This window comes from Oncorhynchus mykiss, chromosome 9, assembly GCF_057628025.1.
Source record: "Oncorhynchus mykiss isolate SJ-2025 chromosome 9, ASM5762802v1, whole genome shotgun sequence".
Taxonomy (NCBI): domain Eukaryota; kingdom Metazoa; phylum Chordata; class Actinopteri; order Salmoniformes; family Salmonidae; genus Oncorhynchus; species Oncorhynchus mykiss.
Genome location: NC_143030.1, coordinates 8,644,292 through 8,655,637, shown reverse-complemented (window position 1 = coordinate 8,655,637; position 11,346 = coordinate 8,644,292). Strand labels below are relative to the sequence as shown.

Below are 11,346 nucleotides of genomic sequence, written 5' to 3'. Positions count from 1 at the left end.
TGAAATAGGGTGCCATTTGGCACAGATTCTGGAATGGGAAGGAATCTGCAAGAAACCGGAATGCTAGGCCAAAAAGAACCAGAAGCCAAAACAGAGAGAGAGATAGAGGCCTCAGGGGAGGGAGGGAGGGATTGGAGGAATGGAGAGGAGGGAGATGAGTGAGGGATGGATGGAGGGAGGGAGAAGAGGATGAGAGGTCAAGTGGGAATTCTACTATTTAGGCTCTCACGGACCAAACATTATTCTCTCTTTCCATATTTTTTTATGTCTGTCTGTCTGTCTCTCTCTCTCTCTCTCTCTCTTTTCCCCCAATCTCTCTCCCTTTTTCTCTCTCTCTCTCTCCCTCTCCCATTCTCTCCCCTTCTATCTGTCTCTGTCTGTCTGTCTGTCTGTCTGTCTGTCTGTCTGTCTGTCTGTCTGTCTCTGTCTGTCTCTGTCTGTCTCTCTCTCTCTCTCTGTCTCTGTCTCTGTCTCTGTCTCTGTCTCTCTCTCTCTCTCTCTCTCTCTCTCTCTCTCTCTCTCTCTCTCTCTCTCTCTCTCTCTCCATCCTACAGTAAAACCTCTGTTAGTTATTTTCTTGTCATTTAATTGATGGGGAACATTCAGTACGATTCCTTGTCTTGACCCGACGGTATCCCGAGGCGAACGTGCTCTGACTCCCGTCGAAAACCGCAAATGAGTGACAGACATGACAACAACCAACCTCCTCTGGGAAAGAAAGAGACAGAGAGAGAATAATTTGTTTATTTCATTCCCTGAGACACTACCCGGAATATCGGAACATCGACATTCCCAAAAGAGCTGTTGGGAATGGGAGTACAGGGAGGTGTGGGGGTTCTATGTGTTCCCAATACCTGATTAGATCATGGAGGGATGGATGGAGGGATACAGGGATGGATGGATGGATATATATGAAGGGAGGGATGTAGGGGTGGTGGGAAAGAGGGATGAAGGGATGGATATATATGAAGGGAGGAGGGATAGAGGGATGAAGGGATGGATATATATGAAGGGAGGAGGGATAGAGGGATGAAGGGATGGATATATATGAAGGGAGGAGGGATAGAGGGATGAAGGGATGGATATATATGAAGGGAGGAGGGATAGAGGGATGAAGGGATGGATATATATGAAGGGAGGAGGTATAGAGGGATGAAGGGATGGATATATATGAAGGGAGGAGGGATAGAGGGATGAAGGGATGGATATATATGAAGGGAGGAGGGATAGAGGGATGAAGGGATGGATATATATGGAGGGAGGAGGGATAGAGGGATGAAGGGATGGATATATATGAAGGGAGGAGGGATAGAGGGATGAAGGGATGGATATATATGAAGGGAGGAGGTATAGAGGGATGAAGGGATGGATATATATGAAGGGAGGAGGGATAGAGGGATGAAGGGATGGATATATATGGAGGGAGGAGGGATAGAGGGATGAAGGGATGGATATATATAAAGGGAGGAGGGATAGAGGGATGAAGGGATGGTGGGACAGATGGATGGTTATATATGGAGGAGGGACGGATGGATGGAAAGGAAGGAGGGATGTAGGGATGGTGGGATAGAGGGATGGAAGGATATATATGAAGGGAGGGATGTAGAGATGGTGGGATAGAGGGATGGATGGACGAAGGGATGGATATATATGAAGGGAGGGATGTAGGGGTGGTGGGATAGAGGGATGGATGGATGAAGTGATGGATATACAGTGCCTTGCGAAAGTATTCGGCCCCCTTGAACTTTGCGACCTTTTGTCACTGAGCTCGAGCTGTTTTGCAAGGAGGAATGGGAAAAATGTCAGTCTCTCGATGTGCAAAACTGATAGAGACATACCCCAAGCGACTTACAGCTGTAATCGCAGCAAAAGGTGGCGCTACAAAGTATTAACTTAAGGGGGCTGAATAATTTTGCACGCCCAATTTTTCAAAAAAAAGTTTGAAATATCCAATAAATGTCGTTCCACTTCATGATTGTGTCCCACTTGTTGTTGATTCTTCACAAAAAAATACAGTTTTATATCTTTATGTTTGAAGCCTGAAATGTGGCAAAAGGTCGCAAAGTTCAAGGGGGCCGAATACTTTCGCAAGGCACTGTATATGGAGGGAGGAGGGATAGAGGGATGAAGGGATGGATATATATGAAGGGAGGAGGGATAGAGGGATGAAGGGATGGATATATATGAAGGGAGGAGGGACGGATGGATGGAAAGATGGAGATATAGAGGGATGGAGTAGGAGATCTTCTGTACAAATTCCCTATAAACATGATAGGGTCCTCAAGGGCAGCCAGGTCACCTGTGATACAAGACAGTATTCAACGTCTATCCATATCTGAGGATATGGGGAGATGATGTGGAAACCGACCACTAGGGGCAACGGTGAGCGATGTTGCCATCCGTAGGTTTTGGTTTTGCCATGTCGTTGTGGAAGGGGGATGGCATCTGCCTCTGTTTGTTTCTTTAACCCCTATCCCCAACCTTAACCCTTACCTTAACCATTCATAACCCTATCCCAGACCTTAACCCTTACCTTAACCATTCATAACCCTATCCCCAACCTTAACCCTTACCTTAACCATTCATAACCCTATCCCCAACCTTAACCCCTACCTTAACCTGTTAGAGCTCTAGGGGCGCTATTTCATTTTTGGATAAAAAACGTTCCCGTTTTAAGCGCGATATTTTGTCACGAAAAGATGCTCGACTATGCATATTCTTGACAGTTTTGGAAAGAAAACACTCTGAAGTTTCAGAATCTGCAAAGATTTTGTCTGTAAGTGCCCCAGAACTCATTCTACAGGCGAAACCAAGATGATGCATCACCCAGGAATTAGCAGAATTTCTGAAGCTCTGTTTTCCATTCTCTCCTTATATGGCTGTGATTGCGCAACGAATGAGCCTACACTTTCTGTCGTTCGCCCAAGGTCTTAGCAGCATTGTGACGTATTTGTAGGCATATCATTGGAAGATTGACCATAAGAGACTACATTTCCCAGGTGTCCGCCTGGTGTCCTGCGTCGAATTCGGTGCGCAATTGCCAGCTGCTTCCACTTTACCATTTGATTCAGGGGAGAAAGCATGTGTCCAAGAACGATGTATCAATGAAGAGATATGTGAAAAACACCTTGATGATTGATTCTAAACAACGTTTGCCATGTTTTCAGTCGATATTATGGAGTTAATTTGGAAAAAAGTTTGCGTTTTGAGGACTGAATTTATGGATTTTTTTTGGTGGCCAAATGTGATGTATAAAACGGAGCTATTTCTAATACACAAGGAATCTTTTTGGAAAAACTGAGCATCTGCTATCTAACTGAGAGTATCCTCATTGAAAACATCAGAAGTTCTTCAAAGGTAAATGATTTTATTTGAAGGCTTTTATGTTTTTGTTAATGTTGCGTGCTGGATGCTAACGCTAATGCTAACGCTAAATGCTAACGCGAAATGCTAACTCTAGCTAGCTACTTTTACACAAATTATTGTTTTCCTATGGTTGAGAAGCATATTTTGAAAATCTGAGATGACAGTGTTGTTTACAAAAGGCTAAACTTGAGAGATGGCATATTTATTTCATTTCATTTGCGATTTTCATAAATAGTTAACGTTGTGTTATGCTAATGAGCTTGCTGATAGATTTACACAATCCTGGATACAGGGTTTTTTTCATAGCTAAACGTGACGCAGAAAACGGAGCGATTTGTCCTAAACAAATAATCTTTCAGGAAAAACTGAACATTTGCTATCTGAGAGTCTCCTCATTGAAAACATCTGAAGTTCTTCAAAGGTAAATGATTTTTTTGAATGCTTTTCTGTTTTTTTGTGTAAATGTTGCCAGCTGAATGTTAATGCTAAATGCTACGTTAGCCATCAATACTGTTACACAAATGCTTGTTTTGCAATGGTTGAGAAGCATATTTTGAAAATCTGAGATGACAGTGTTGTTAACAAAAGGCTAAGCTTGAGAGCTAGCATATTTATTTCATTTCATTTGCGATTTTCATGAATAGTTAACGTTGCGTTATGGTAATGAGCTTGAGTCTGTATTCACGAACCCGGATCCGGGATGGGGAGATCAGAAAGGTTAACCATTCATAACCCTATCCCCAACCTTAACCCTTACCTTAACCATTCATAACCCTATCCCAAACCTTAACCCCTACCTTAACCATTCATAACCCTATCCCAGACCTTCATGTCTAATTCAGACACAGAGTTAGTAGCTCAAGGGCTATAGGGATGGATGCAGGGATGAAAGGATGGAAAGAGAGATGGAGAGATGTTGGGATGAGGGATGGAGAGATGGATGGATGGATGGAGGGATGGAGGGATAAAAGGATAGAATGATGGATGGAGAGATTGAAGGATGGAGGGATGGAGGGTTAGAAAGATGGTGGGATGGAGGGAAAGAAGGATAGAAGGATTGAGGGGTGGAGGGATGGAAGGATGGAGAGTTAGAAAGATGGTGGGATGGAGGGATAGAAGGATAGAAGGACAGAAGGATGGATGGAGGGATGGAAGGATGGAGGGATGGAGGGTTAGAAGGATGGATGGAGGGTGGAGGGTGGAGTGGAATATAAATACACTGCTCAAAATAAAGGGAACACTTAAACAACACAATGTAACTCCAAGTCAATCACACTTCTGTGAAATCAAACTGTCCACTTAGGAAGCAACACTGATTTACAATAAATTTCACATGCTGTTGTGCAAATGGAATAGACAACAGGTGGAAATTATAGGCAATTAGCAAGACACCCCCAATAAAGGAGTGGTTCTGTAGGGGGTGACCACAGACCACTTCTCAGTTCCTATGCTTCCTGGCTGATGTTTTGGTCACTTTTGAATGCTGCCGGTGCTTTCAGTCTAGTGGTAGCATGAGACGGAGTATACAACCCACACAAATGGCTCAGGTAGTGCAGCTCATCCAGGATGGCACATCAATGCGAGCTGTGGCAAGAAGGTTTGCTGTGTCTGTCAGCGTAGTGTCCAGAGCATGGAGGTGCTACCAGGAGACAGGCCAGTACATCAGGAGACGTGGAGGACGCTGTAGGAGGGCAACAACCAAGCAGCAGGACCGCTACCTCCGCCTTTGTGCAAGGAGGAGCAGGAGGAACACTGCCAGAGCCATGCAAAATGACCTCCAGCAGGCCAAAAATGTGCATGTGTCTGCTCAAATGGTCAGAAACAGACTCCATGAGGGTGGTAGGGCCCGACGTCCACAGGTGGGGGTTGTGCTTACAGCCCAACACCGTACAGGACGTTTGGCATTTGCAAGAGAACACCAAGATTGGCAAATTCGCCACTGGCGCCCTGTGCTCTTCACAGATGAAAACAGGTTCACACTGAGCACGTGACAGACGCACACACATACACACACACACACACACACACAAACACACACACACACACACACACACACACACACACACACACACACACACACACACACGAAGGGGCGGACTGGGACAAGAATCCGGCTCTGGCACTTTATCCACATCAGCGCACATCCCTGTGCACGCAGTAATAAAAGTCATGCTAACGACTATATTGCAAATTAGTGCCTGTCATACGTGTTCCCCTGAATCAACACCTACCCTAAGTGGTAATTACTACAGGGTCCAGACTAACATGTTCCCCTGAATCAACACCTACCCTAAGTGGTAATTACTACAGGGTCCAGACTAACATGTTCCCCTGAATCAACACCTACCCTAAGTGGTAATTACTACAGGGTCCAGACTAACATGTTCCCCTGAATCAACACCTACCCTAAGTGGTAATTACTACAGGGTCCAGACTAACATGTTCCCCTGAATCAACACCTACCCTAAGTGGTAATTACTACAGGGTCCAGACTAACATGTTCCCCTGAATCAACACCTACCCTAAGTGTTCATTACTACAGGGTCCAGACTAACATGTTCCCCTGAATCAACACCTACCCTAAGTGGTAATTACTACAGGGTCCAGACTAACATGTTCCCCTGAATCAACACCTACCCTAAGTGGTAATTACTACAGGGTCCAGACTAACATGTTCCCCTGAATCAACACCTACCCTAAGTGGTAATTACTACAGGGTCCAGACTAACATGTTCCCCTGAATCAACACCTACCCTAAGTGGTAATTACTACAGGGTCCAGACTAACATGTTCCCCTGAATCAACACCTACCCTAAGTGGTAATTACTACAGGGTCCAGACTAACATGTTCCCCTGAATCAACACCTACCCTAAGTGGTAATTACTACAGGGTCCAGACTAACATGTTCCCCTGAATCAACACCTACCCTAAGTGTTCATTACTACAGGGTCCAGACTAACATGTTCCCCTGAATCAACACCTACCCTAAGTGGTAATTACTACAGGGTCCAGAATAACATGTTCCCCTGAATCAACACCTACCCTAAGTGTTCATTACTACAGGGTCCAGACTAACATGTTCCCCTGAATCAACACCTACCCTAAGTGGTAATTACTACAGGGTCCAGACTAACATGTTCCCCTGAATCAACACCTACCCTAAGTGGTAATTACTACAGGGTCCAGACTAACATGTTCCCCTGAATCAACACCTACCCTAAGTGTTAATTACTACAGGGTCCAGACTAACATGTTCCCCTGAATCAACACCTACCCTAAGTGTTCATTACTACAGGGTTCAGACTAACATGTTCCCCTGAATCAACACCTACCCTAAGTGGTAATTACTACAGGGTTCAGACTAACATGTTCCCCTGAATCAACACCTACCCTAAGTGTTCATTACTACAGGGTTCAGACTAACATGTTCCCCTGAATCAACACCTACCCTAAGTGGTAATTACTACAGGGTCCAGACTAACATGTTCCCCTGAATCAACACCTACCCTAAGTGTTAATTACTACAGGGTCCAGACTAACATGTTCCCCTGAATCAACACCTACCCTAAGTGTTCATTACTACAGGGTTCAGACTAACATGTTCCCCTGAATCAACACCTACCCTAAGTGGTAATTACTACAGGGTTCAGACTAACATGTTCCCCTGAATCAACACCTTCCCTAAGTGTTCATTACTACAGGGTTCAGACTAACATGTTCCCCTGAATCAACACCTACCCTAAGTGGTAATTACTACAGGTTCCAGACCAACATGTTCCCCCGAATCAACACCTACCCTAAGTGGTAATTACTACAGGGTCCAGACTAACATGTTCCCCTGAATCAACACCTACCCTCAGTGGTAATTACTACAGGGTCCAGACTAACATGTTCCCCTGAATCAACACCTACCCTCAGTGATAATTACTACAGGGTTCAGACTAACATGTTCCCCTGAATCAACACCTACCCTCATTGATAATTACTACAGGGTTCAGACTAACATGTTCCCCTGAATCAACACCTACCCTAAGTGGTAATTACTACAGGGTTCAGACTAACATGTTCCCCTGAATCAACACCTACCCTCAGTGATAATTACTACAGGGTTCAGACTAACATGTTCCCCTGAATCAACACCTACCCTCAGTGGTAATTACTACAGGGTTCAGACTAACGTGTTCCCCTGAATCAACACCTACCCTAAGTGTTAATTACTACAGGGTTCAGACTAACATGTTCCCCTGGTGTCACTGCTGCCACTTACAGTAGATGGCACCAGTCCATTTGTTTGGACCCAAATGATGAGTAATTATGTTATAAAGTCACTCATAGTGTTTTATTAAGAAGTGTAATAAACAGGTATTCAGCAAATGAGCTGTTCCATCTAACAAATCCAAGCAGGAATCCATGACTCACTCAATTTATTTTGGTGACCAACCCAATCCAGTGATTGTCATGCATTTTCGGTTGACAATTAGACAATAGGTGTTAGATTTCACCGTCGAAATAGAATTTCCTGATATTTTCAAAAAATAGAGTGAGTGTGTCCCAGCTACAGAATTATCCAGCCCATCTGACATTTTCCAGAATTGCCAGATGGCCAATACCCCCCCCACCACCACCACACTATAGAGCCACCCAGTTCGCCTCAGAGGAGACAGAGAATACAACAGAAACAGAAATAGAGACATTTTCCACGTGAATTTATGGAATTAATCATAGATGTATATATAATTTAGAACTTAGGGGAAGAAAGGAGGGAGGGGAAGAATAGTAAAGGGTGAGAGGGAGAGAGAAAGGAGGGAGAGAGAGAGAGAAAGGAGGGAGAGAGAGAGAGAAAGGAGGGAGAGAGAGAGAGAAAGGAGGGAGAGAGAGAGAAAGGAGGGAGAGAGAGAGAAAGGGGGGAGAGAGAGAGAGAGAAAGGAGGGAGGGGAAGAATATTAAAGGGTGAGAGGGAGAGAGAAAGGAGGGAGAGAGAGAAAGGAGGGAGAGAAAGAGAAAGGAGGGAGAGAGATAGAAAGGAGGGAGGGAAAGAATAGTAAAGGGTGAGGGGAGAGAGAAGGGAGGGAGAGAGAGAAAGGAGGGAGAGAGAAAGAAAGGAGGGAGAGAGAGAGAAAGGAGGGAGAGAGAGAGAAAGGAGGGAGAGAGAGAGAGAAAGGAGGGAGAGAGAGAGAAAGGAGGGGGAGAGAGAGAGAAAGGAGGGAGAGAGAGAGAAAGGAGGGAGAGAGAGAGAGCGAGAAAGAAAGGAGGGAGAGAGAGAGAGAGAAAGAAAGGAGGGAGAGAGAGAGAAAGGAGGGAGAGAGAGAGAGCGAGAAAGACAGGAGGGAGAGAAATGAGGGAGAGAGAGAGAGAAAGGAGGGAGAGAAAGAAAGGAGGGAGAGAGAGAAATGAGGAAAGATAGAGAAAGATATGAGGGAGAGAGAGATAAAGGGGGAGAGAGAGGGAGAAAAAGAAAGGAGGGAGAGAATGAAAGGAGGGGCAGAAAGGGAGAGGGAGATAGAGAAAGTGGTTGGGAGAGGGAGAGAAAGGGAGATAAAGGGGGATGGAGAGGGAGAGGGAGAGAAAGGGAGATAAAGGGGGGATGGAGAGGGAGAGGGAGAGAAAGGGAAAGGGGGAGGGAGAGAAAATGGGAAAAGGGAGCAAAAGAAAGTTTGGAGAGAGAGAGAAAGAAATGGGGACAGGAAGGAGGAGAGGGAAAGAAAGGGGGAGAGAGAGAGAAAGAAATGGGGGACAGGAAGGAGAAGAGGGAAAGAAAGGGGGAGAGAGAGAGAAAGAAATGGGGGACAGGAAGGAGGAGAGGGAAAGAAAGGGGGAGAGAGAGAGAAAGAAATGGGGGACAGGAAGGAGGAGAGGGAAAGAAAGGGGGAGAGAGAGAGAAAGAAATGGGGGACAGGAAGGAGAAGAGGGAAAGAAAGGGGGAGAGAGAGAGAAAGAAATGGGGGACAGGAAGGAGGAGAGGGAAAGAAAGGGGGAGAGAGAGAGAAAGAAATGGGGGACAGGAAGGAGAAGAGGGAAAGAAAGGGGGAGAGAGAGAGAAAGAAATGGGGGACAGGAAGGAGGAGAGGGAAAGAAAGGGGGAGAGAGAGAGAAAGAAATGGGGGACAGGAAGGAGGAGAGGGAAAGAAAGGGGGAGAGAGAGAGAAAGAAATGGGGGACAGGAAGGAGAAGAGGGAAAGAAAGGGGGAGAGAGAGAGAAAGAAATGGGGGACAGGAAGGAGGAGAGGGAAAGAAAGGGGGAGAGAGAGAGAAAGAAATGGGGGACAGGAAGGAGGAGAGGGAAAGAAAGGGGGAGAGAGAGAGAAAGAAATGGGGGACAGGAAGGAGGAGAGGGAAAGAAAGGTGGAGAGAGAGAGAAAGAAATGGGGGACAGGAAGGAGGAGAGGGAAAGAAAGGGGGAGAGAGAGAGAAAGAAATGGGGGACAGGAAGGAGGAGAGGGAAAGAAAGGGGGAGAGAGAGAGAAAGAAATGGGGGACAGGAAGGAGGAGAGGGAAAGAAAGGGGGAGAGAGAGAGAAAGAAATGGGGGACAGGAAGGAGGAGAGGGAAAGAAAGGGGGAGAGAGAGAGAAAGAAATGGGTGACAGGAAGGAGGAGAGGGAAAGAAAGGGGGAGAGAGAAAGGAGGAGAAAAACAGTGAGCGTGGCAGACATTCTTGGATGGGAAATCCCCCCAAGCCCCTTGTAGGGTGTGTGTGTGGTGCGTGTGTGGGTCAGAGAATTAGAGTGACCCTGAAAAGTGCTGAACTGTACAAATGTTACACTCCATAACCATTTCCCCTTTCCCCTCCTCCTCTTCCTACCCCCTCCTCTTCCTCCTCCCTCCTCACACTCCAAATCTGCCTCACCCCTTCCCGTGTCCCCCTAAACACCCCAAAGCCCCTTCACTACCCTCCCTCCCTCTTTCCCCCTCTCACAGAGGGAAGTATCCATTGAGAGGTTAAAGGGGCAGGGGGCTCACACACCTGTCATAGAGTTGTAGAACCTGACAGTGTGTATTGTACTAACCACCTTCAGCCAGTAGAGGCAGTATTGAGTAGAGGCAGTATTGAGTGGAGGCCGTACTGAGTAGAGGCAGTATTGTAGTAGAGTCAGTATTGTAGTATTATAGGCAGTATTGTAGTATAGGCAGTATTGTAGTATAGGCAGTATTGTAGTAGAGGAAGTATTGAGTGGAGGCAGTATGAGTGGAGGCAGTATGAGTGGAGGCGGTATTGAGTAGAGAAAGTATTGAGTGGAGGCAGTATTGAGTGGAGGCACTATTGAGTGGAGGCAGTATTGAGTTGAGGCAGTATTGAGTAGAGGCAGTATTGAGTGGAGACAGTATTAAGTAGAGGCAGTATTGAGTGGAGGCAGTATTGATTTGAGGCAGTATTGAGTGGAGGCAGTATTGAGTTGAGGCAGTATTGAGTGGAGGCAGTAGTGAGTGGAGGCAGTATTAAGTAGAGGCAGTATTGAGTGGAGGCAGTATTGAGAGGAGGCAGTATTAAGTAGAGGAAGTATTGTAGTATAGGCAGTATTGAGTAGAGGCAGTATTGAGTGGAGGCAGTATTAAGTAGAGGCAGTATTGAGTGGAGGCAGTATTGATTTGAGGCAGTATTGAGTGGAGGCAGTATTGAGTTGAGGCAGTATTGAGTGGAGGCAGTAGTGAGTGGAGGCAGTATTAAGTAGAGGCAGTATTGAGTGGAGGCAGTATTGAGAGGAGGCAGTATTAAGTAGAGGAAGTATTGTAGTATAGGCAGTATTGAGTAGAGGCAGTATTGAGTGGAGGCAGTATTAAGTAGAGGCAGTATTGAGTAGAAGCAGTATTGAGTAGAGGTAGTATTGAGAGGAGGCAGTATTGAGTGGAGGCAGTATTGAGTAGAGAAAGTATTGAGAGGAGGCAGTATTAAGTAGAGGAAGTATTTTAGTATAGGCAGTATTGAGTAGAGGCAGTATTGAGTGGAGGCAGTATTAAGTAGAGGCAGTATTGAGTAGAAGCA

At 45.7% G+C, this 11,346-nt stretch overlaps 1 long non-coding RNA gene across 1 annotated transcript; it reads left to right on the top strand.

Annotated features, from left to right (window-relative positions):
• Positions 1-2,649: 2,649 nt before the first annotated feature.
• Positions 2,650-4,092, top strand: LOC149980740 (uncharacterized). The gene is made up of 2 exons (XR_016483041.1): positions 2,650-3,357; positions 3,726-4,092. It is a non-coding gene; the product is annotated as an uncharacterized LOC149980740 (long non-coding RNA).
• Positions 4,093-11,346: the final 7,254 nt, after the last annotated feature.